Source organism: Natator depressus, chromosome 10, assembly GCF_965152275.1.
Source record: "Natator depressus isolate rNatDep1 chromosome 10, rNatDep2.hap1, whole genome shotgun sequence".
NCBI classification, from domain to species: domain Eukaryota; kingdom Metazoa; phylum Chordata; order Testudines; family Cheloniidae; genus Natator; species Natator depressus.
In genome coordinates, this window is record NC_134243.1 from 3,668,174 (window position 1) to 3,692,277 (window position 24,104).

General features: G+C 48.8%; 1 protein-coding gene across 1 annotated transcript in view; it reads right to left on the minus strand.

The window, feature by feature from the left end:
- The window catches only part of RAB26 (RAB26, member RAS oncogene family), a 210,423-nt gene that overhangs the window by 136,242 nt on the left and 50,077 nt on the right, over nucleotides 1-24,104 (minus strand). The gene's annotated exons all lie outside the window — the stretch shown is intronic.

The following is a 24,104-nucleotide window of genomic DNA, read 5'->3' on the forward strand; positions in this document are numbered from 1 at the left end:
GCTTTCACCTAATCATCAAACTACAGACACCGTGTTCTGCTGCTGATTACTAAATCCACCACAAAGCACTTTAGACAGTTCACAAGACGCACAGACGGCACAAAAGAGTCCGTGTTCTCCGTACCATTTAGGCTTTAGCTCTATCTCCACAACAGAGGAGCAAGCCCCAAATAAAACTCAGACAGATCTCTGGGTAAACCCAGAATATTAGAAAGAGTTCCTGTGTCTTGGGCTTAGCGCGCAAAGCCACGGAGGCTGAAATTCAATACCAGCGCCTGATTATACAGAAAAGAAAAGGCCTGAAAATATGAATTCTCATGAATGCTAATGCTGAGCACAGTGCACTATCAAATGTCAAGATATATTTTAATTAAAGTGCTGCCTTTGATCTTTTAGAACTTCCCCCCCTTCCCGGTAAACTGCGTCTCCCATGTGCTTATAGCACAATAGGAGCAAATTCTTTATTAGAATCATAGAATCATAGAATCATAGAATATCAGGGTTGGAAGGGACCCCAGAAGCTCATCTAGTCCAACCCCCTGCTCGAAGCAGGACCAATTCCCAGTTAAATCATCCCAGCCAGGGCTTTGTCAAGCCTGACCTTAAAAACCTCTAAGGAAGGAGATTCTACCACCTCCCTAGGTAACGCATTCCAGTGTTTCACCACCCTCTTAGTGAAAAAGTTTTTCCTAATATCCAATCTAAACCTCCCCCATTGCAACTTGAGACCATTACTCCTCGTTCTGTCATCTGCTACCATTGAGAACAGTCTAGAGCCATCCTCTTTGGAACCCCCTTTCAGGTAGTTGAAAGCAGCTATCAAATCCCCCCTCATTCTTCTCTTCTGCAGACTAAACAATCCCAGCTCCCTCAGCCTCTCCTCATAAGTCATGTGCTCTAGACCCCTAATCATTTTTGTTGCCCTTCGCTGGACTCTCTCCAATTTATCCACATCCTTCTTGTAGTGTGGGGCCCAAAACTGGACACAGTACTCCAGATGAGGCCTCACCAGTGTCGAATAGAGGGGAACGATCACATCCCTCGATCTGCTGGCTATGCCCCTACTTATACATCCCAAAATGCCATTGGCCTTCTTGGCAACAAGGGCACACTGTTGACTCATATCCAGCTTCTCGTCCACTGTCACCCCTAGGTCCTTTTCCGCAGAACTGCTGCCTAGCCATTCGGTCCCTAGTCTGTAGCGGTGCATTGGATTCTTCCATCCTAAGTGCAGGACCCTGCACTTATCCTTATTGAACCTCATCAGATTTCTTTTGGCCCAATCCTCCAATTTGTCTAGGTCCTTCTGTATCCTATCCCTCCCCTCCAGCGTATCTACCACTCCTCCCAGTTTAGTATCATCCGCAAATTTGCTGAGAGTGCAATCCACACCATCCTCCAGATCATTTATGAAGATATTGAACAAAACCGGCCCCAGGACCGACCCCTGGGGCACTCCACTTGACACCGGCTGCCAACTAGACATGGAGCCATTTATCACTACCCGTTGAGCCCGACAATCTAGCCAGCTTTCTACCCACCTTATGGTGCATTCATCCAGCCCATACTTCCTTAACTTGCTGACAAGAATACTGTGGGAGACCGTGTCAAAAGCTTTGCTAAAGTCAAGAAACAATACATCCACTGCTTTCCCTTCATCCACAGAACCAGTAATCTCATCATAAAAGGCGATTAGATTAGTCAGGCATGACCTTCCCTTGGTGAATCCATGCTGACTGTTCCTGATCACTTTCCTCTCATGTAAGTGCTTCAGGATTGATTCTTTGAGGACCTGCTCCATGATTTTTCCAGGGACTGAGGTGAGGCTGACCGGCCTGTAGTTCCCAGGATCCTCCTTCTTCCCTTTTTTAAAGATTGGCACTACATTAGCCTTTTTCCAGTCATCCGGGACTTCCCCCGTTCGCCACGAGTTTTCAAAGATAATGGCCAAGGGCTCTGCAATCACAGCCGCCAATTCCTTCAGCACTCTCGGATGTAACTCGTCCGGCCCCATGGACTTGTGCACGTCCAGCTTTTCTAAATAGTCCCTAACCACCTCTATCTCCACAGAGGGCTGGCCATCTCTTCCCCATTCTGTGATGCCCAGCGCAGCAGTCTGGGAGCTGACCTTGTTAGTGAAAACAGAGGCAAAAAAAGCATTGAGTACATTAGCTTTTTCCACATCCTCTGTCACTAGGTTGCCTCCCTCATTCAGTAAGGGGCCCACACTTTCCTTGGCTTTCTTCTTGTTGCCAACATACCTGAAGAAACCCTTCTTGTTACTCTTGACATCTCTTGCTAGCTGCAGCTCCAGGTGCGATTTGGCCCTCCTTATATCTTTCCTACATGCCCGAGCAATATTTTTATACTCTTCCCTGGTCATATGTCCAACCTTCCACTTCTTGTAAGCTTCTTTTTTATGTTTAAGATCCGCTAGGATTTCACCATTAAGCCAAGCTGGTCGCTTGCCATGTTTACTATTCTTTCGACTCATCGGGATGGTTTGTCCCTGTAACCTCAACAGGGATTCCTTGAAATACAGCCAGCTCTCCTGGACTCCCTTCCCCTTCATGATAGTCCCCCAGGGGATCCTACCCATCCGTTCCCTGAGGGAGTCGAAGTCTGCTTTCCTGAAGTCCAGGGTCCGTATCCTGCTGCTTACCTTTCTTCCCTGCGTCAGGATCCTGAACTCAACCAACTCATGGTCACTGCCTCCCAGATTCCCATCCACTTTTGCTTCCCCCACTAATTCTACCCGGTTTGTGAGCAGCAGGTCAAGAAAAGCGCCCCCCCTAGTTGGCTCCCCTAGCACTTGCGCCAGAAAATTGTCCCCTACGCTTTCCAAAAACTTCCTGGATTGTCTATGCACCGCTGTATTGCTCTCCCAGCAGATATCAGGAAAATTAAAGTCACCCATGAGAATCAGGGCATGCGATCTAGTAGCTTCCGTGAGTTGCCGGAAGAAAGCCTCATCCACCTCATCCCCCTGGTCCGGTGGTCTATAGCAGACTCCCACCACTACATCACTCTTGTTGCACACACTTCTAAACTTAATCCAGAGACACTCAGGTTTTTCCACAGTTTCGTACCGGAGCTCTGAGCAGTCATACTGCTCCCTTACATACAGTGCTACTCCCCCACCTTTTCTGCCCTGCCTGTCCTTCCTGAACAGTTTATAACCATCCATGACTGTACTCCAGTCATGTGAGTTATCCCACCAAGTCTCTGTTATTCCAATCACGTCATAGTTCCTTGACATCACCAGGACCTCCAGTTCTCCCTGCTTGTTTCCATTAGGTTACAGAATTACTGAAAAGCTCCCTAAAACTAGCTCCCTCTCCCCCCCCCGCTTTCTTTTGAAATAGCAACTGAAAAAGAAAAAATATGTAATAGAGAAAAAAACGTGTCTCTGCCACACGCTGAAGAGCTAGCCGGTGATACCGGGCTACCAAATAGCGCAGTCCAGGCCCCACACGGGGGGAAACAAGGGAAATCTGCTAGAGGACAGCCTGGCATATGTAAAAGACCTGGTGCTATGCACAATCTTGTTTTCTTGCCTAACTAGATTTCAGGCATGGAACAACATGTCTGCAAATCCGTTCCTCTTCGTGAAATGAGCTTTGCAAATTCTAACAGACTTGCAACTGCGACTTCACAGTGGTTTGGCCGTTATGTGGATATTGTGCTGACTGTCTATTTCTGGGATCCGGCTCTGTTGGAAACAAAATTAAAATGTGGCCCCTTTGCACGTGGCCGAGGACAGCTTGCACCCCAAATCGTGACATGTAGCTGTAGCTGACAGCATGCGGCACCACGGGAATGAGCAGACTTGCGAGGAATGATAACTGAATTCCAAATAATTCAGTGATTACTAGCGCTGATTAAAGAAGTTTTAGACCCTCTCATGCATGGAGTGAGCTCAAGACAATGACCAGCTGACACCACAGGATACTTATCCCATAAAAGACACCAGTTCTATGCCTCCAAGCAGGACCGAGTGAGCTCAACTGAGTCTGAAGACACAAGCTGGCATGTGACCGCGTTCAGTTGTGCAGCTTGAGGTTGAAGGAAAAACAAGGAGAGAGAAACCAAGTGATGGAGATAATTTTAAAAAGAGGCCTGCGGGATGTCCAGGGACTTGCCTTTCCACTGCTTAGCGAGAGCTGTAACAGTCCTGCTCTAGCTGCTAGGATCTGAGTGAGCCAAGAGGAGCAATGCATCGTACACCCATGCCATCACGTAAAGGAGAAGCAGCCCTACCCTCTGCTTAACTGAGATATAAAAACCCCAAAACAGATACCCAAGTTTCCTTATTCACTTGCACTAGGATCTAAATCCAGAATCTACAACCACCCTGTTCTGTCAGCAGCAACCAGAGGCAACCCAATGCAACTCAGCAGAAGACTCTGCTCAGAAGAGGACCACGTCAAATGGGAGCAAGAGCACATTTTACAGGACATCACTGGCCACAGCTGACAAAGTTCAACGAGCCAAGGGTGGAGTTGGACCACCTTTGTGGAAGAACATGGCAGCTGTTGAATACAACAGGACAGGAAATAAAGAGCCACCCCTAAGCCATGGACACTGAGGGGGGTTAGATACATAGAATTAGCAGCGCACAGGAGTCAACATCCCAACCATAGATTCTTCAATGGCTCCAAATAGTCAAAGGTCCTTACATCTCCCCGGACACGGTACATGCCAAATGAGACAGTGCCTGCCCCTCCACATTTCATCACAACAGGCTATCTCACAAAGGTGCTGCCGGCTGGATTTCCTCGCTTTTGGGAGAGTTCGTTATTATGTACCCCCACCAACCAAATTGAAAACCAAACCACGTATCTACGAGCTGCTGCAGAACCAGGCCGTGTCACAACCCGACAGGTGGCCGGATGAGAGACCGCTCCGGAGCCAGGAGGGACAAGAAGGAGTGTTCTTAAAACCAGAGTGTCCTGTCCCTGCTGGGCTCGCTCCTTACACCCAGCACAGCGGGCGCTCACAACCTATTCTTGTGTGCTTATTTTTGGCATCTCTGAAAACCTCAGAGGCAATTAACAGCTATAATCCTGTCTATCAGGCATCTGAGCGCTGACAGTCGGATAGAAAAGCTCCAGCTGCTCATAAATAAAAGGGGAGAGGAGTTTTTTCCGACTTCGTGAGGTAGGGCAGAGGCCCAGCAGACCCTGCTGTTCCGTAGGAGGCAGTGGCAGGCGCTCAGAGCACCTGAGCGCCACAGGGGATCAGTCCTCCTTTGGCAGGCTCATCTCCTCCCCTCACGATATTTAATGAACAAGAGTTTTCATTCACAAGACTTTTTTTAACCCTTCCCTGCCTCACTGCAGGCTCAAGGGAGGGTCAAAAGTGAGGTTTCCTGGGCTCCCCCTTGGGGAGAGGATGGGCACCTCATTCACCTCGTACCTCCATCCCTGATGGGCGGCTGTCCTGCGGACTGGTGCCGGGGTCTGAGGTGAGGCACTCGGGCTGCATCACAGACAGGGGACAAGGCAGTCCAATGTCCACCGCCTGCAGGAGACTGAGCTCCCCGCAGCCACACTCCTGGGAGGGGAAGCAGTCTTTAGACCCCTGAACAAAGGAAGCCTCGGCTCCTATGCACTCACACAGCTAATGCTGTGGCGTAGTCGAACAAAGGAACAAAACCCAGCCATCTGCTTCCTCAGAGGGCTCAGGCACTCTCAAGCCATTCCTCAGTGAGCAGCCTAGCACACAGTGTCCCGTGCTCCAGGTCTGCTGTGTTCACAGCAGCACACTAACTGGGCTGGGCTCCTCTCTTTGAGGGGCCCGCCAAGCCCCACAGGTGCAGCAGGTTGGGGAGATTGTGACCACTGCAACTCTTTAACCCCCTCTTGGCTGGGGGGAGAGATGAATAAGACTGGGACTTTTCAGCTTGGCAAAGAGACAACCAAGGGGGGATATGATAGATGTTTATAAAATCATGACGGGTGTGGAGAAAGTAAAGAAGGAAGTGTATTTACTCTTTCTCATAACACAAGAACTAGGCGTCACCAAATGAAATTAACAGGCAGCACGTTTAAAACAAACAGAAGGAAGTATTTCTTCACACAATGCAGAGTCAACCTGTGGAACTCCTTGCCAGAGGATGCTGTGAAGGCCAAGACTATAACAGGGTTCAAAAAAGAGCTAGATAAGTTCATGGAGGATACGTCCATCAGTGGCTATTAGCAAGGATGGGCAGGGATGGTGTCCCTAACTTCTGTTTGCCAGAAGCTGGGAATGGGCAACAGGGAATGGATGACTTGATGATTCCCTCTTCTGTTCATTCCCTCTGGGGCACCTGGCATTGGCCACTGTCAGAAGACAGGATACTGGGCTAGATGGACCTTTGGTCTGACCCAGTTTGGCTGTTCTTATGTTCCTTTAATTATCCCCCTTATCTTTAATTATCCAATTTTCAGCCGTATCTGCAAGCTTTTATTTGCCTGGAGAGCTGGGGTGTCCTCAAGCTGCACAAAGCCCAGGCTGGTTCAGGACCTGGTGAAGCTTTTCTTTTAAAAATAAATAAATACATGATGTTTATTTATAAATAAGGGTGGCAGTGTGGTCTAGTGGGTAGAGCATTAGACTGACTCAGGAGACCTGGGTTCCATTCCCAGCTCTGCCACTGGTCTTCTGGGTGACCTTGGCCGAGTGTCTTCATCTCACTGCCTCAGTTTCTCCATTTGTAAAATGGAGATAAATGAGACTGACCTCCTTTGTAAGGCACTTTGAGATCAACTGATGAAAAGCATCACACAAGAGCTAGATATTGTTATTTATCATAATAAAGTTCTAATTGCAGGGTTTGTTTTGATCTTGTCAGTCGCTGCAGTTTGTGCCCAAGCTGCCAATCCAGCACCTCAATGTATCCTCCAAAATGTACAATGCTAAAAACACCCTGTACTCGCTTTTGACTTTCAAGAGATGTTGCCTGAACAATCCCAAACCAGTCAATCATTTTGAAAGGAACGTGGCAGATACTGAGTCAACTTCAGCTATGAATCATGAGAGACTGATGTCAAGACTGTGTTAAAAGTTATTCTTTAAAACAAACGATGATGGGTTTTAGGCCCTGAGCCTCATGTGTCTGTGCAGCGCCCCAGTGACTGCGATGGGGTTCCACACGAATGAATCGGATTACAGGAACAGCTTTAATTTGTGACAACTGTGGGTATCCTTTCTGTAAGCGAGCCTAATCCTAGTGTTGATTCCCATGGGAGCTGAGCACCTAACCCCTTCCCCTCCCAACACCCTGTGAGGTAGGGCATCACCATTATCCCTACTTTACACATGGGGAATCAAATGCACACAGACTAAATGAACTGCTCCAGGTCAGACAGGGAATCTGCAGCAGACTAGGGATCTGAGCCCAGGCCTCCCAACTCCCAGGCTACTTCCCTAAGCCCTGGGCCACTGGTACACACAAGGCAACAGGAACAGCGTGGGGAGCTGCAGTGCACACCTACCAACTACAGCACTGCTGAAAGGGTTCATTACTCCTGCACAGGAGATGCAGCATCTAGACTGGCAGCCCTGGACACAAGTTCCTGCCCCTGCACTAACAAACACCCACCGCTGTCTAGGGAAGCGCCCACCTAGCATTTACAAATAACTGCAACTGATTAATAAACACTGCTAACGAGTTAACAGCTCAAGTATCTCGGCTTTACGCTGGCGAAAGGCTTACTAATGGCCAGTGAAGATCGGTGAGGTTCCCGTAGCAATGCCTGCGTTGTTCATGTTCCTGAAAAGGGATTACTAAAGGTAAAATCTGCAGCCAGGAGATCTCGTAGGGTACGTCTACACTGTGAGGAAACACCAATGGCTGGCCTGCGTCAGCTGACTCTGGCTGTGGGGCTCTAAAATTGCCATGTAGGGACAAGAGTCCCAGAGCCTAGGTGCCAGCCCGAGCCCAAACATTTACACAGCAACTGTATAGCTCCATAGTCTGACCCCCCGAGAGCCTGAGTCAGCTGACGTGGGCCAGTTGCGGTTGTTTTATTGCAGTGTAGACATACCTGTAACGGCTTGGCAATGACACACAACCTGTCACCCCAGGCCACCAGTCCGAGTCTTGTCGAAGTCGGTAGTGACTGAAAGTCATTACTTTTTCATGCCTGTTCAGTGGCCAGCACGAAGTGAGTTGAGCGGTGTCTGTCTGGTCCCCAGCAGACACTACACAAGCCACCATCCCAATGGAGCATTGGAGGTAGCCGAGGACTGAGAAGCCATGGAGACTGAACTCACTGGTCGAGGTGGTTCTCCCTGGTCAGCATTAGGCAGGGTGGATTAAAAAAAAAAAGATCAATGATTTTTTCAAAATAATATAAATGAATAAAAATCAGATTTAAAAAAAAAATTAAAGTAAGTACAGTAAAAGCTGTTTTATCCAGCACTTCACCAACTGGAAAACTCCCTAAACCGGCATTTCTGATCTTCATTGAAATTCCGGTTTATAGTCCGGTTGGTGCGGGGCCGGCAGGGGACTGAGGCGCGGGGGGTGTGTGGAGCGCAGGCTCTGGGAGGGGGCTCGGAGCAGAGGTTCCCAGCCAATGGGAGCTGCGGCACCCCAAGTCCCCTCCCGCACCCCAACCCCCAGCCCCGCACCCAAACTCCCTCCCTCTGAGTTAACCAGCATTTTTCACTTACCGGCACTCCCCATTCCCCCAACATGCCGGATAAAACCACTTTTACTGTACTTGGCTGTGTTTTTTTAATAATGATCCTATTTGAAATTATGACAACTTCTGTTAAGACCTGAACTTACTATATCTATTAAAATAATATAAATTAATTTTTAAAATTATATTAAGCAATAGATGTTCACAGCCAAGTTTTAAAGAAACAAACCACTGAGCTGGTGGAAGTCATTGGCTGAGCACTGGGAACCAGAGCCTGTTGAAGTGCTAAAGCAGCTTTTGATAGCAATAGCCTCTTTCACTGCTACAGAGAGATTGTTTTCTTCTTTTCAGTTTATTCAACTCATTCAGTTCAAGGACTAGTTCATTCAAAGTTAAGAAATCGATTGGGAGTTGAAAAAGCAGGAAAGCTTGTTTTCCTCTTCTAATCCATGAATGAAAACTAGATGGGAGAGGATGAGCTCTACTGATTCTAAAATCTTGAAGGACATTGTTTCAAATCACAAGGAGTTCAATTCACTAACTATAGTTAACGCTTCCTTTGTTTCATAAATCAGTTATGTTGACCAATATACGCTGGCTAGCACACATATATGTTATACAGATAATATGTATTATCTGCACCATATATATTACACATAAGCACAAATATTTAAGCATAAATATGGCTGTTATATAGCCCAGATTGGCCTATGTCTTTATTATAATCCTGTTCACTTATGCTACATATCCCATAACACCTTGAATTAGCTGATGTAAGTTTTGGCTTAAGTACATAGGAAAACTGTCAGTATCAGGACATATGATTATTTTATCATAGCAACAGAAAGGGAGTTACCCTCACAAGCCAATCTACCCTGGTAGAGATCTAGGAGGTGCCTGCATGCCCCTTAGTATGTGAAATGTACGTGTTCAGAAAAAAGATAAGGGTACACCATGGTACCAGAAAAAAACAGGTAAAAAGCTAATTGGTTAATTCAAGTTTCAGATGACATGTATAGTACCTTTTACTGGCAAACAAGTGGGGAATAAAGTGGACTTTAGGGGTGTAACTTTGGGAACACACCTTCTGTGTAAGGTGAACAGAACATTGCTGCACAAGACAGCTTCCCGGAGACTGGTATTCTACAGAACCTTTTTCCTGTATTATGTTATTTTTGGCTCGAGCAATAAACCTGACTGACATTGGTTATTTGGCCTCTTGAATATATTTCATAACAAACCAAAGTGTGGTCAAGCAATTAACTATACTATTTATCTCCAGTTTTAAAAGCAAATCATGTTTTGAAAAACTTTGATAATTTTTTCTTCTGTATCCCACACATTTAAAGTTGTTTTATTTAACTGAAAATTAAATTGCTCTTTTGTGCATTTTAATTGAACTTTAATTTAATCCAAGTAGAGCTTGGTAAAAACGAAAAATTATCTAGTAAATAAAAAGTGCACCTTTCTCCATTTTCTAACACATAAATATGTAAAGATTAAGAATCGGAATAATGTAAGTTAAGCAATATAATAGTTTAAATAAACGTATATAGATATAGTGTATCCTTCTTGTTAGCAAAAAGAAGCACCAGATCAAGTGTAAGGCTATATTTAATTGCAAATCAACATGTTTTAATGGTTACCAACCAATGAGAATCAACCTTTCCTTAGGAAAATAGCTAAAAAGTACAAAGGCAAAACAAGACTAAAATCAGTTACTTAAATCAAGGTTTCCTGCTTGTTAATTTAAATTGGTAATTTCCCATTTAGATTTAAATCAATCCACCCTAGCATGAGAGAGCTGATACTGCTCCTGCCTATTGTGCACCTGTTCTGTGCACATTAAAAGACTTCAGTCTCCAGAGCTGAAACTCTGGCATCTTTGACCTGTTCTATATATTTATAGATAAGTAAAAGCTGCACTAGTTAGGTTAAGCAACAGGTTTGATTCATATCAGATCCAGTCACCTAGGTGCACACACCACATGTAGCATCCCAAAGCTACACACATCTGTGTTCCTCCACGTCATTGTTCTTACAGGCTGCTCTAAGCCAGCCTTTGCCAGCCCTCGCGAGGAGATGCTCTACCACATTCTTAAACGGCTCTTCCAAGTCCCCACAAAGTTTCCCTTTTGGAGCCAGTACCTGCCAAAGTAAAATGAGGAAGACGGTTGGAAGAGAGTGCGGAGCAGGGTTTCTAAATGTGTGTAAACCAGGAGAGCAGCTAATTACCTCACTTCTGCATTCACCAAAGCCAGCTCCCTTCCACAGATGACACACACGAGGATAAAGAAAAGGAGGCACGAAAGCTTATGCTCAAATAAATGTGTTAGTCTCTAAGGTGCCACAAGTCCTCCTTTTCTTTTTGCGGATACAGACTAACACGGCTGCTACTCTGACACGAGGATAAATAGGGTGGTGAGAGACAGTCCTTGAAAGAAACAGTGTAATAACAATTAAATAAAAGCGAACAGTTCATTTTCCCAAGCAGCCAGGTGAAGCTCCATTGCGTCAGTTGCATCAAATCTCTAGCCAGGCAAGCCCGACTGGACAGCAGAGGTGAGCAGGTGAGGCGGGCAAGCCTCGGGGGGAAATTAAATGACAAAATCCTTCCATTGTTTCTTTTAGAAGGGGAAATGCAGCAGTGCATCGTCAAGCAGCTTCGGTCCCGAGTGTAGATTCCTTGACAGGTGGGGGGCAGAGAGGGGCTCCAAACCCCAATACAAACAGAGACATTTTCAAGATTTAAAAATACATCTGACCTGGTCTTGGATTTTAAATCTTCCCCTGCACTGGTAGAAACCCAACCAAACAACGTTGTTGCTAGGGAACCAGAGAGTGAAATGGCCACACAATTAGGCAGGTCAGTGCCAGAGAGCGAGGTACAAGAGGTAAGCAAAGCAGGATGAGTGGTGAAAAAGAAGTCTTTAAAACTGCTTTTCTTTTTAATCATCTCAGCTGTTGTTACTACCAGGGGCAAGGGTATTCTCCACAAACAATCACCTCCCTGACAGGACCTCTGGGAAGAAAAGCTTGCAGGCTTTATAAAGGGGTCACACAATAAAATAAGTGGCCTGTAACATACTGTTATGTTGAAAGGTTCGAATGGCTGCCATCAAGTGAGTCTTTGACCCAAAGATAACCGCCGGCCTCAGAACTGAAGTCAACAGCTGCACTGAGCACTCTTCCAAACAGAAGCAAGTAAGTTCCTTTATGTAGCAGAGAACGCTACAAACAACACAAGGAGTGGCCAAGGCACATGACAGGTCAGGACTAAATTGTGTGGGCTGAAGGGTTTACCAGACTGCAAATCCAGGAGTTAGGTGACTAGTTTTGCTGCCTGGGTGTGTTAAGAGGCAGAAAAGCCAGGAGAAGCAGCTGTGAGCATGACCCTGAGAGAAAGAGCGAGACAGGGCTTCTTGGGCACAGGACTTATCGGAGCAGCAGACATGGGGATCTCTGAGAAAGGAAACTGCCTGTTACTGTTTGTTTCTACTCTGTTCAGGGAAACAGTACCATGTACACACACACAAACAATATCGCACCAAAGACCAGACCAGACTGGTATCTCTGATTTCTCATCTTCGCCGACACACCCCTGCGAGACTCTGAATATTGGCAAATCGTTTGAGCCAAAAGGGGCAACCGTACTTTAGGAGAGAATTGATAATTCTTGGTCAAGCTTCAGGATGCAGTGAAGAAAACTATACCCCCCACCTCTCCAACTCCCACTTCACCATCCCTCAACACTTCTGATGGGTCCAATTGCAAACGCTATAAAGCTAAATTTTTTAAGCCACTTGACCTCGCTATTTTGCAGGAGAAGAGAGCACATCATGTTACTTAATCTACACATTAGTGCTTCCTGGAACAAGGAAAAGTTATTTTAAGCATTCTCAAACACTTTCCATTTTAATTCATGCACATTTATAAATACTGTATGATAAGGTATTTCAAAAGGTTTTAGGTCGTAATTATTAAAGATAAGCCTGAACCAAAATCCCAGAGCCAAGCACTCCCAATCTTGGATGTTTGAAATCAGCATCCAAGCCTTCCTCAATCTGGGGACTTAGGGCCATTGAGTAGTTATATAGCTGGGTTTGAACGCACTCTGTAAAAATCCATGATTCATCCCGCTATGAAAACGGTACACTGCACACCCACATTGCAGCATGACCTCTCACAGTCTAAATTCAGCTGCTTGTCACAAGCTAAATTAAGCATATTAGGTGCTGATCTCGAGATGGGCTGCATGCAGTAACGTGTCCCCAGTGCCCCACCAGGAGCTCTTCCGGGGGAGTTGTCTCTCCTCAACTTTCTGTGCCCATTTCTCTTCCCCATTCTGAGTTCATCATAAACAGACTTCATAAAAACAACCACACTGAGCTAACTGGCAAATAAAACATTCACTCTTGGGGGTTTTACTGCAAAAAAAACAGAGACCTAAGCAGAATCCCCAGTTAAGCTGGCATCACAAGAGCACAGCATGATGAAGTGGGCGGAGCACAGGTTTGGGAGTCAGGATCTCCCAAGGAGCCTGGCTTGTTTAGCCTAACAACAGGAAGGCTGAGGGGAGATATGATTGCTCTCTATAAATACATTAGAAGGATAAATGCCAGGGAGGGGGTGGAATTACATACATTAAGGGCCAGCGTTGGCACAAGCACAAATTGCTATAAATTGGCCATTAACAAGTATAGGCTTGAACTTAGGTGAAGGTTTCTGACCATCAGAGGAGTGAAGTTCTGGAACACCATCCAAGGGGAGTAGTGAGGGCAAAATCCTAACTGGCTTCAAGCCTGAGCTTGATAAGTTTATGGAGGGGACGGTGTGATGGGACTGCTTGCAATGGCATGTGGCCCATCTGCGACTGCTATTAGCAAATATCTCCAAGGGCTGGAGACAGGTCACTAGATGGAGAGGGCTTTGAGTTATGCCAGAGAATTCTTTCCCAGATGTCTAACTGGTAGGTCTCACTCACATGCTCAGGGTGCAACTGGTTGCCCTATTTGAGGTTGGGAGGGAATTTCCCCCCAGATCAGATTAGCAGAGACCTGGGAGGGTTTTGCCTTCCTCTGCAGCGTGGGGCATGGGTCACTCGCTGGTTTGAACGAGTGTAAATGGTGGAAATCCCCCAAATTTCTGCTGCCCCAAATCCAAATTCTCTGTAACAAAGTCTTTAAATGAAGATTTGAGGACTTCAGTAACTCAGCCAGAGGTCAGGGGTCTATTACAGGGGTGAGTAAGTGAGGTTCTGTGGCTTCCTTCTGGTTTTGAAGTCTTCCATCTGGTTTTGAAGTCTACCAGTTTTGATCACCCTGACACTGACTCGCTGGGCAACTTTGGGCAAGTCACTTGGCATTTCCGTCTTGGTTTCTCTGCACACAATACAGGGATTAAAATACTCCCCTCTCTTAGAGGGGGTCTGTGACAATGAGCAATTCTATAAATAGTATAATTCAACCCAATACTGGTTTCCCACTCCCTTGCTTTTAAGAAAAGGGAAATCTACCTTGGGACTGAAACAAGCAGCAAGAAATGCCTGAAAGCAGACTGGCTGAGGCCAGAGCTAACTCCCCAGAGGAAGCACTGATCACTGGAGAAACCGTACCCTGAGAAGAAACAAAATTCAGACAGTCATGCGGGAGTCTCAGCTCAAAAGCTGCCAACACAGTTGTTTCTTGACAGATTCTTTTAGGCAAGACACTCCTGCTGAAATAAGGAAATATATCCCTGCAGAATGGGAGCTGCACCCAGCACTCCCAGGCCATCATCTACCGGTGCTAGAAACACACCAGTGAACAGGACGGACACAGAATGGTCTCCTGACTAGGCTGTCAGACAGGAACTTGCTCTAGACACTTGGCGCTTCCATCCTGCATCCAGGAATCTCAAAGGGCTTGAAGTTCAGCATCCTCATGGAGATACACACACATTAGACATTTCTTGGGGTGGGGAACTGAGGCAGGCACAGGGCAGGGGCTCTGGGCCTGATCCTAATACTCATGAGCCCCACTGAAGTCAATCAGGCCCCTTTACTTCTGCAAATCAATTTCCTGGGCATCCATGGCCGAGCACTAAATTACTCAGTAATTCGGAGTCCAGCATCCAGTCCACTGTCTATCCCAAGCCCCTGCATGCAAAGTAAGGAAGAAAGAGGTGAGAACTAAACAGGCATGGGGAAAAAAGAAAGACCCAAAGAGGGAGGACTCACGATCTTTGCAAAGACCCTCATCCCCACTCAGACTGTGCCTGGTTTTGAGGCTCTGCAATCACAAACCTTAGTCACATTTTCAAGAGTTTTGCTCAACCAGTGCTTGGTTTTCAATCCCCCATTCCTCCTCATCAAATAACTGCGGCTTCCGGCCAAGAGGAAAAGACAGCCCAGCCCTTTCGGCACCATCCTTCCCCCATTCTAGCCTTCACAGGGCACCACCTTACCTCTCCTATCTAGCAGCAGGTTTACACCAGGCTGCCTCCGGCCATCTGCTGCCCCAAGTCCACGAAAGGGCCTTCTAGGAAGCAGAATGCTGGCCACCTTGCTGAACTGGGGCAAAGACCCACAAGAGCATGGGTGCAGGCCTGTAGCTAGGGCTCTCCAGGGTAAGAGAGCCCAAGAGGGCCTGATTCTCAGTCCCCTGCTCTAACCCTGTCACAATGCAGCCACCTTTCCAGCTGTTCACTCCACAAGCAACGTCAGCAAACTGCAAGTGGTGAGAGACGAGGGCCGGGCGGGCAGGTACACAGAGCGAGGTGGAGGGAGGAATGGCAGGATGCCAGCTCTGCCCTCCTTCGGTTCTGAAGGGTGAGAGGAGACGCCCCGCAGCACCCCGGTCTCTCTGCTCGGTACCACGCTGCTCCGGTGCAGTGTCAGACTGTGCGCCTTGGCATCGAAAGGAAAATGAAAAATCCCACTCATCTGAAACTTGCGCTGCGTGATCTCTGGCTGGGAAATGATTTTCTTCAATCAGTTTTCAGAAATCATTGACTCATTTAAGTTACAAGTCTGAAAAGCCCACACCAGAAGCATAATGCTTTCAGACAACTTCAAATTGCTCATGCGGTCTCTCTCTCTCTCACACACACACTCACACTCCCTCCCCGCCAGGCACATCCTCAGCAGGCGTAAATCTGCAGAACTCCACTGACTTTAATGGAGCTATACTGATTTATGCCAGCTGAGAATCTGGCCCACTCGAAGGCCAAACCCGTCCAGGCATTAGATCATGTATTCCAATATTAAAAGATCCATCACAGCAGTAACTAAAGGCACATGGTTAGAAAACTAATTTCGTAGTGCAGAGGCCGAGCCATAAGTCATAGTGGGTAATTTAGGAGAGGTACTGAGCTGACCCAGACGCTTGCCTAGAGCGGCGTGGCCTAGGGCCAGGCACTGGACTGGGATCAGAAGACCCAGATTCTATCCGTGGTTCTGCCACTGAACTGCTGGGTCAGTCACTTCTCTATCACTCCATTTCCCCTCCCACCCTTTGTCTTGTCTATTTCTATCACAAGCTGTTTCGGGCAGGAACCTTCTCTGACTATGCCAAGCTCGTGTACTAAAATGAAGAGGGTGATTAGCTAAGGTCAAGCAGTCTAACCCCAGCATTGGAGCCCAGCACCTGGCATGACTATCCCCGCCTGTGAGCCCCTGTAGCAATGCAGTAGCCAGCCGCAGCCACCAATCTGACAGCTAACACGAAGGGGAGAAAATCAGGCGTGACATGCTGCAGGCCCAGCTCCTTGCAGCCGGGGGGTTTCTCGAAGGGCAAGGCGTGAGGCCAATGCTTCCAAGCTTCACGTGTCACCTCTGTCGGGCTCTGGTTCTCACTCAGCAGCTCTTCAGGGGCTTCTGTTGCCCAGGCCCCTAGAGAGCTGAGCAGTGCTGATGCGACGGAGAGGGAGAGCTGTGTACAGCCTGTGTGTGGCTGGCTCCCCCGGGGATTGAATACATGCATTCAGTACAATAGGGCTAGGATGAGTGTAAAGCCATAGAGCAGAACGCTGGGTCTGTCACAAACCCTGCGTCTCTGTCCAAGGGGAAGCCAGCTCTGTGCTCTGCATGCCCCTGCCAGGTCCTCTTGGGGAGTCAGCTGGGGTTGAACAGCGCTGTCGGATCTAACAGCATGAGCAAGGCCATTCCCTCCCCTCCCACAAGCCCAATGGGTACCTCTATACTGCAGTGTAAGCCCTGGTTCAAACTCCCCCCTCCGTCGAACACGCAAACCCAGGGCTCAGACCCACAGTACGAGGACCCCATGGGGGTGGAGGGTCCGAGCCTGAGTCAAGCCAGGACCCAGGGTTCAAGCCCTATCGCTTTGCAGTGTAGCTGCAGCCCCACTGGACTCGTGCTCTGGGAGTTCGCCGCAAACATCCCACAATCCCACCGGCCAACTTCCTTTGTTCTCTGGACAGTCAAGTTTGGTGGACAGTCCAGTTTTCCCACACTGCACCAGGAACAAAGGGTGGAGCGCCGACATTTTGGGAGGGATGGGGTGGCTGGACTCAGGCCCGCATAATGCGGTGTAGATGCTGCAGCCCCAGGCTGGGGCCCAGGGTTCGACAATTCCACACCTGGGGTTACAAAGGAGCGTATACGCTCACGCCCTCGGTGAGCGGACCCAGGGTCTGCTAAGTCGAGTGCGACTGGCCCTGGGCGTACACTGCGGTGCAGACAGACAACGATACCGGCAATGGGGGCTTCTGCAGCAGGGAGTGCGCGAGGATTAGAAGATAAGGCAGTGTCGTGCTTTACGTAAAAACGCCAGTGCCAGAAGCAGGCAGGGCACTGCCACAGCCCTACCGGGACGCGTTCAGACTGTCCCTCTCTGCCCCCACGGCAGTCATCGCAGAACACACCATAGACTTGCTGGTGCTGCCTGGGCCAGGGTCACCTGCTGCAACCCCCCGCTGCCCCGAGGAGGTCTCCTGGGGGCACATTGCCACCTCGCTGCACAGCGCCCAGGGCCTCCTCCTTCCCCATCTCCTTTGGGGCTGGCAGAGTAACAAGTCCTTCCTGGGAGCCGAAGAGCGCTCTTGTGCTGTGTGTGGGATGGCTGCTCTGCTCCCAGACAACACGCACAGAGCAGCCCCCAACCCCTCCGACGGGGCCACGGTTTGCAGCGAACGGGGCTAAACAACAAAGGGGTCTGTCGGAGCGACAGCGGGAGGGGTCGGCTCAGGGACTGGAACCAGAGCCAACTGCCATGTCCCCGTTCAAATCCAGGCCAGTACGGCGCAAACGCTGTTTGCTGGTGGCTGAGCTGACGCAGGGATCTCAGGGGAACAGCCCGGCTGTTTCAGTCCAGTTCCTAGTGGACAGGTGCCCGCATCACTTGAAAAGCAAACCAACCTCCACAGCTAGCATGCCTGCTTCCCCTTACAGTCAGTCCCCGGAGAAAGACAAGGGCCCAACTCTCCTGTAGAGACACAACAGCTCCTGGATGCTGACAGGGGAGCCCAGCAGGTCAGGGTTGAGGCACGCTGGGCAGTGTGGGGGATGCTGGCCCAGGGGCCACCTGTGCTGTGCCTGCCCCATGGATCATCCGGCGTGCAACCTGGGGAGGAAATGGCATAGCTCCTCCCTGCCCAAAACAGCAGCAGTGAGGGGGTGGGTGGGACAGACCCCGAAGCATCCCCCATCCCAAGCCCAGCTGACACCTTTCCGTAGAAAGGGCAAAAGAAATAATGGCGGCGATGAGAGGACCAGAGAAACAACCTCTCTCCAGGAAGCTGTTTCTCGGGACCATGGAGGAGGCATTTAAGAACATAGGAAGCATCAAGGCCTAGGGGACAGAGCACAAGACTGGGGCTCAGGAGACTTGGGTTCTATTTCCAGCTTGGGCACATCACTTCCCCGATTTGTGCCTCAGTTTCCCCCATCTATAAAATGGGGGTAATGACACTGATCTCCTTGGCAAGGCACTTGGAGTTCTATTGATGACAAGCATTAAATCAGAGCTTGGCAATATTATTATTATTCATTTACACAAGCCACATGAGTAAGACAGCAAAAAGAGGGGAGGTCAGCATAGGCGCTCTCACTGTGCACTGTCCTGTGAGCAGGGCTGCATTCCCAGCCTCCAGTTGCCATGGAGCATCCGAACCGATGCCAGTCGAGACCTCGCTGCTCATTACCCGCTAACCGGTGAGCACGTCCGCCTAGAACAGCAAAGGTTTCCACACCGGGGCGATCCACTAAGAGCTACTCATGCTTCTGCCACGGGGAGAGTTTGACTTTTGGAGCCACGGAAGGCTCTCCCCCCATTACATGCTAGAGGCGTCCCCATAGCACAGACCGCATGTTCCCTATTGCTGTTTGTGTACAGTAGGGCCTTGTAGCCCCAAATGAAAAACCATTGTGTGCGTGGCACTGCACACCACACAGACCTTGCCCTGCAAAACTCACAACCTAGAGAAGTCAGGCAAAGGACAAGACGGGAAACACAGGCCCAGAAAGAGGACGGGATCTCCCTTGAGCTCACACAGAGGGAGTCCATGGCACAGCCAGGAACTGAAACCGGATCCCCAGGGGTCCATGCATTAACCCCAGACCATCTGAGTTCCAGGCAGGGACTGTGTTTGTCCAAGGAGGGGACCCACACAGGGAAAGCCACTGTACAAGTTCCCTGGAGCATAAACTTCCCTTCATTATTCATCTGGCCAGGGAGCAATTCCTTTTCTCCCTTTGACTTTGTTTCCATTGGAGGGAGTGGCACCACAGCAAGGCACTTTGAGCACAGTGAACCTAGTGAGATTTCTAACAGAACAGGGAGAGAAACCCGTGAAATGCTCACACCCAACGCTTGGCGTCTCCATTCAGTTCCACAAGCCGCAGCCTCCCAGGCCAGAGAAGACTCCTTCCTGGTAGTTTGCCACGGGAGCTTCTTTCCTCTCCCAGCTGCAGCCCCATCCTGCAGACACGCGAACCCCGGGGAGCACTAACAAAGGAGGGGGTGTTTCGGAATGAGCTACAGCTTAGAGTCAGAGCAAGGGACTAGGAAGCAGGACTCCTGGGTTCTATTACTGGCTCTACCAGGGACTCCCCAGGCAGGCTTGGGCAAGATGTCAGAACCTGGCACTGAGTAATATCTTCCTCCACGACGAGTCCCATTCAGTCAGGTACCACCCAACGTGAGCAAAGCAGCAGAATCTCCCACTAAAATGGGAGTCACTTCTGTGCCATGCAGGGGTGAAGAGGCTTGAAGGAGCTCATGGTCTGAGCTCCTCCAGAGGACAGGCTCTAGGACCCGATGTGCAGAGCATTATCTGCTGGGTCTGGGCAGAACAACCAGGCAAAAGGAACCTGTAATCAGGGGGGTGTTTATCGGCCATGGCCAGTGCAAGCAGGATAGCTGGGGAATTCACAACGCAGGAAGCAATTTCCAAAGCACTAGTACCTTAGGAGCTCATTTTAGTTCAACCTCATATATTTCACCGGTAAAATGTGTGGACCATCCCTGCACCCGCTCATGTCCTGGAGTGGTTGTGCAGCACCATGCCTCAGTTTCCCTTTTTAAACCCACAACTGACTCTGCTCTCCCCTTGTATTGGGCCAATCACTATGCCTGCATTCCCCGATGTATGGGAAAGACTGGCTTCCTTACAAGCCTGGGGAATTATTGGCCTCGCCAAATTAGTCTTTAGCCCTTGGTTCTGGGCTCCCTTGACTGTTCAAATGACCACAAACTGACAAGACGAAAGCAGGACTTTCAGGTGGGGCTTTCTAGCCAGCCATGACTCCCAGGGCTTGCCATCTGCAGTCTCCCTGCCTCAGGGAGCTCTGGAGAAGCCTGTCCCTTCCTGAAGCTTTCCCTGCACTTCCCCTCAAGGAAGCCACTTGCTGGCTTATATAAATCACTTACTCCCTTCGCAGCTGGGACGGATAATTACCAGGGCTGGCTGGCCACAGGCCCCTGACCCTGAAAGGGGTAGAACGCCCTGTGACGTGCCCCCAGAGACTGCTACATAATAATGACGAAATGCTGAATAACTGGAAATCTGTAACAAGGGGACAGACCCCAACGCTAGACCAGGGCACGAACGCAAGTGGAATTAGCAAAGGAGCAGATCGATCATTTCTCTTTAAAAAAAATAATAATAAATAATAAAAAGAAAAGAGAAACATTTAAAAAGAAAACCAGACATGGCAGAGCTTCACTAACGATGCCTTTAGCTCTGTAAAATGGTGCATGTTAGACAAGCTTTTCACGTAGAGCAACTCTATTAAAGAGCCTGTTACCGAGAGGGGAAGGTAGCTCAGTGGTTTCCATAGAGACATTGGCGTAAGCAATGCTGGAAAAGCAAAAGCCTCCATTTCCCAAATGTGTCACTTGGGCATACGATCATGGCAGCTTGACGGGGTGGGGGGGGAGAACAACATGCGCACACACAAGACACTCAGACAAAGATTTCACAAAGGTGCAAAGCTCCGGGTCTGCTGGAACTGGCTGGTGCCTGGTTCGGCGAACACAAGCAGGAATCTTTTACCTCCACATAGGTGCTGGCGGGGAGGGATTGCTTGGTTTTGTTTTTTAATTTGGTGCCCTCCCAGCTAAGCACTCGATTCCACAGTAGGGCTGGTCCTTACTGCCATTAAAGAAAGTCCATTTCCCACCTGCTGGATGGCACATGCTCGGGTCTATTCATACCCATGACCGGCATTAGCACCAACACAAGTCGCAGGTGGAAGAGGGATGCTTTGCATTCGCCTGTGAGAGAGAAATAGTCAAGTCCACAACTTGGTAATAATCAGCAGTGCCTGAAAGCCTCTGCTTTAAAGGCAGCCATTGATTGGAAGGGACATGGGCCAGTCATCAACTCAGGGCAAGGGAAGGTGAATCTTCGGGGTTCTATTCCCAGGCCCCGGCCCTGCTACTGAGTCACTCATGACCCTGGGCAAGTCACTTCACTTCTCCCTGCCTCCATTCCTCTCACCTTCATTTTTAGAAAGGAGCTAACTTACCTACCCCAGCCACTGCTGGCAGGCTTAGTAGCTGCAGAACAGTAAGAACCTCAGTTGGTAGGTGCTGTGCTACTGAAAAACGTCACTGTGCCTCTGCAAATACTATAGAAGACACATCTGAGTTAAAACTCAGTGTGGCGTGGCTCATGGGGGCAGGGGGTGGACCTAGGAGACTGAATTTCATAAGAAAACAGGTGCACAGAAGAGACAAATTCAGGAGTTGGTCTCTCGCTCCTCAGGCCACTAGAGCCTGGGCACCTCCCCAAGGAGGGAGTACCTCTCAATCCGCGACACCCCCACAGCATCGCAGTACAGAAGGAACCATCAGCCCTCTAGGGCAGGTGTTTCTGAACCTTTCTGATACCAGGGACCAGCTTACTGCCCTCCTAAACTGCATCAGGGAGACGTCAAGGACCAGTGCCAGCCCAGGACTGATCACTGAGAAACACTGCCCTAGGAAAATATGGAGCCACCAACACAGAGGGAAAGCAAAAGTGGCTCAGACTTAAAGTCAAGCACCATGATGGGCAATAATGAGATATCAGGCCATACTACCATCCACGCTGGGTCAAGTCCAGGAGAGGTAAGAGGTAAGTATGAATGGGGTCCCGGTCAGAGAGCACTCTCTCTATTGTACAGCACTTTTCTTGCATGCTCTGTTTAATAAGGAGAGTCCCAGACTGAACAAGCCTCTCCCCCCCGGGGCGGGACATGAGGAGAGGCAGGTGGCTAACCACACATTGGAGCTCTCATTTTCCAAGTGAGTCCACCTCCCTGCAGCTTCCTTTCCACTTCCAGCTAGTTCCACTTCTTGACAGCCCCAGCTACCTTGTTCACCAGAGATGCTCCACTGTGAACAAACGTTACAGCAGCAGAAGTTCCCTGCCAGACATAGACCTACAGCCCCGCTTGCACGCAGTAAGTGTTCGTGTAGATATGCAGGACTCATGATGAAGCACGAGCTCTGTAAGATTTGGCCTCTAATAGGCAGGGATACAGACCAAGCTGAGAGTAAACATCTATAGCCCTACAGCCTATCACAGACCACTGCCACGTCATCCCTTTAGCTCCCGGAAGGAGCTGGCTTTAATACTGTCCCAGATTTTGAGCAATCAAGAAAGGTTTGGATTGCTGGATCAGTTCTTTGTTGGGATAGAAACTAGTGGCCATAGACTCTGGACACTCTGTGCATGTTGTAAATAAAACGACATTAGGACAGTCATGCTTATTAAGGCTTTGAACAACGATGGATAAAACAGTAAGGGTTGCTGCAAAGTTTACGTACACCTCAGCCCTCCAGTCAGATTGCTCAGACATACAAAATCCATCCCCAGCTGCTGTGCTCCTGAAGTTTCTTTGCTGGGACATGTGGTTGGGTGTCACTCCTTTGGAGTAGCTATGGGACAGTTTTCCAAGGAGCTTACGGGACATACTGATAATGCTCGGCTTCCACAACTGGGACTAGACAGTCAAAAGGGCTCACGCTAGATGGTCGAAAAACGATTTTATTCCCCCTGGAAATTTGAGATTGAAATCATTCATTTTGGCCTAGGTTTTCCAACCAAAAATTTCAAATATTTCAGCAGAAATTCAAATACCAAAAAACTGCACTCAAAAACCAAAATTTCAGCTTTTGGACATTGGCTTTTTCAACAACAAATTGAAATTTTCTGACGAGAGAAAATTTTTGCAAAGATATTTGGATAGTTGAAGACCCGGTTTTCCATAGGAAAACCATTTCAATGGAAAAAACTTTCAGCCAGCCCAACTCAGCCCCTAGCGTGGCGATTCCTAGAAACCTGCCCCCAATTTTGGGTGCTGAATCCTTTAAAACTCCTGGCCTATGCTTCTCTCTAGATTAAACAGAAGGTAATAACTTTTTTTTTTTTATGTATTACATTCAAAACTGACATCCACATTTGAGCTAATAAATGAGCCAGTGAGGTGAAGTAAGTAAATCCATTTATTCACGTCTGGATATCAGTGACCTCGGAGCAGAATTTTTAGAAGCCTTCACAATCCATCGCTAACTTTGAGCACTCAACAACTGACCTTCCAGTGATCTGCCCCACATCATCCATCTATTTCCTCGCTGGTCATCCCCTACCAGGATGTCCCGCCACCATTCCTTCCATAATCATCAGTGCCGACTCTGTGGGTACTCTGGGGCTCAAGCACCCATGGAAAAAAAATACAGGGGTACTCAGCATCCACCAGCCGCAGCTATAGGGCGGGGCACCAGGGCTGGCCAGCGATCAGCTGTTCGGCACCTGGCAGGAGGCAGTTGGGGAGGGAAGAGAGAAGCAAATGGCAGGCGGGTGGCGGGGGAGTCTCGGGGGTGGCAGTGGAGGGGAGCCGGGAAGAAGCGAGGTGAGGGTGGGGCCTCGGGAGAAGGGGTGGAGTGGGAGCAGGGCCTTGGAGCGTGGGTGGGGCCTTGGGGTGCAGCGGGGGTGGAGCACCCACCAGGAAAAATAAAAGTCAGCACCTGTGTCCATAATAAA